Here is a 2,348-nt window from a genome sequence, read left to right as displayed (position 1 = left end):
TATTTTGAACTTCATGAAAATGAAAACATCACAGACCAAATTCTGTGGAATAACACCAATGCTGTACTTAAAGGGAAATTTATAACACTAAATGCCTATATATGAAAGGACTAAAGGTCTCAAGTCAATAACAGCAGATCTCATCCAAAGAAACTAGGAAAAATAGAGCAGACTAAACCCAAAGTAAGCCAAAGAAAGCAAATACTACAAATCAGAACAAAAAATCAATGAAATAGAAAACAGTAAAAATAATAGAGACGTCCAATACGGTCATCGCTAACCACACATGTCTGTATAGCTTTAAATTTAAATTAGTTAAAATTAAGTAAAATTTAAAGTGCAGTACCTCAACTGCATTTGTGACATCTCAAAGCTCGATAGCTACTGGTGGCCATTTGCTAGCATCCTGGACAGTGTGAACACACAGAACACTTTAGTCATTGCAAAAATGTCCATGGGGCAGAGACCAGCTGCCCCATATTTTTAAGTGACCTCAGTACGTCTGATCAGGTACTCTCCAAGCCAAGACACATCATCACAACGGACATGCAGGGTGAATTCCGAAGTATCAGAGAGATTACCAGTCAGGGCCTCATTGTCCTCACCCTACGTTCATGGAAATCAGGGCGCGAGTCCTGCTCACGAGTCCCCAGACAATACATCATTTTGCCAAAATGTTTACATTTTCTAAATCTTGGTTCACAATAAAGTTTTTAATACAAAGAATTTTCATGTTTCTACACTACTAACATATCTATACACACATATACATCATGTACAAATGGAAAGGCTCTGTGGTGTAGGACTGGGAACAGCAGAGCTGGCTCTTCATGAAATTTGTGATGTGACCCTGAGTGGACGTAAAATAAAGCAGCTAAATTACAATCTTAGGAACTTGAGTGTTTGAACTAACCACATTTTCAGAAGCCAAGTAAGTGACTTTAACTGTTGGCCAGATTCTTAGGGGGAAGTGCACAGCTCCGTGAGCTTGCACACTTGACTTTCAAAAGCAGTGAGAAACCACAGTTCCAGACAGTTGAGAGGAAACACGGCCCCCAGCAACTGAGCTTCTTACCCAAGCTCATAAAAACTGTCAGAGCATGAATGGAGTCCAGATCTCTAGACTCAATTAGTGATCTTTCTGCTCTCCCACGGTGCCACATTGCCACATCAGGGATTGTGCTATGCATGAAGAGAGACCTTGCCTACCCGGATTTAAAAAACACAACACGATCCTGTGAACAACACCAAAGTTGTAGTAATTCAGGGGAAGGAGATCAGTGCTCTGTAGGGCCTCTAGACGTGCTGACCATGCAGCATTGACCCGATTGTATTTCCACCCCCGGACTTCAATTTGACTATGGATATTTCTGGGTTCTGCACAAAGCCAGCACAGAAGTCATCATCTGGTGCAATGAGGACATCTCACAACATGGAAACAGTTCCTTTTACTGACGGGCAGAGTTGCAGTGTAAGCAGGTAAGGGTGCTGAGCCCCGGATGGCGTCAGCAGCATTCCTGAGCTGTCTCCCAGAGCTGCGGGCCATTTCAGCTAAGGGCAAGAAGCACCTGCTGCGGCCACTGGCACTGACTGTCAGTGAGCATTTGCCCTGTCAGACAGATCCCCGGCAGTGCTCAGGAAAAGTTGTGAATTTTGTTACTGGCACACTGACATAAATTGGAGTGGAGCTAGAACGTCACTGCTTTTCTTTTCCAGCCACAAGCCTCTGGAGTCGATGACAACAGCTCTGTGGTGTCAGAATCCAAGCCAGGCCTGCCAAGTGACCCTGAGAAACCTATAAGTGAGTGAACTTCTCACAATCTCTGAGGATAAGGAAGAACGTTCTGGAGCCTGCTTTCATTCACCCTTTGCCGTCTCCGTTCATCATTTGTCAGCATTGTGACTAAGAGGCAAATGACAGGACCACAGGGTTTCAAAATGTGAATTTGGTTTTTTGTTTTTTTTGTTTTTTTTCCCTAGGCATCTGAATGTACTGACTAGAAGAAAAGACCTCAAGTAAAACTGGATGTTTTCATGAAGCAAACTTTAACTTTGCATTTATTACAACCAGTTATCAGATAAACAAAAGCTGTGTACGGATTTATTTACTGTTTGGCAAGCAAACGGTCACCCAATCACCAGTCCTGCGGAAAATGATCAGGTACACAAAAGTCCTCTGAGACGGGCTCAGGGCATTTGTTTTTTCACAAGTAAAGGAGGAGGGAAGAGATATTTTCTCACGAAGAAAATGTGAACTTGGAAGGAACATCCTGGTTACTTAGAATCAACTCAATGAGTATCATTGAAACTTCACAAAAATCCTGGTTCTTAAGTGAATCAGAGACAAC

At 42.6% G+C, this 2,348-nt stretch overlaps 1 long non-coding RNA gene across 1 annotated transcript; it reads left to right on the top strand.

The window, feature by feature from the left end:
* The first annotated feature begins 1,285 nt into the window (after positions 1 to 1,285).
* Positions 1,286 to 2,103, top strand: LOC141372932 (uncharacterized). Its single transcript, XR_012378461.1, has 3 exons — positions 1,286 to 1,479; positions 1,717 to 1,801; positions 1,981 to 2,103. It is a non-coding gene; the product is annotated as an uncharacterized lncRNA (long non-coding RNA).
* The last annotated feature ends 245 nt before the right edge of the window (positions 2,104 to 2,348 follow it).

The sequence above is a fragment of the Callorhinus ursinus genome, unplaced genomic scaffold, assembly GCF_003265705.2.
Source record: "Callorhinus ursinus isolate GAN/ISIS: 27379988/994484 unplaced genomic scaffold, GSC_fseal_2.0 scaffold6, whole genome shotgun sequence".
NCBI lineage: Eukaryota > Metazoa > Chordata > Mammalia > Carnivora > Otariidae > Callorhinus > Callorhinus ursinus.
The sequence above is the reverse complement of the archived record's forward strand: the minus strand, read 5'-3'. Positions and strand labels throughout refer to the sequence as shown.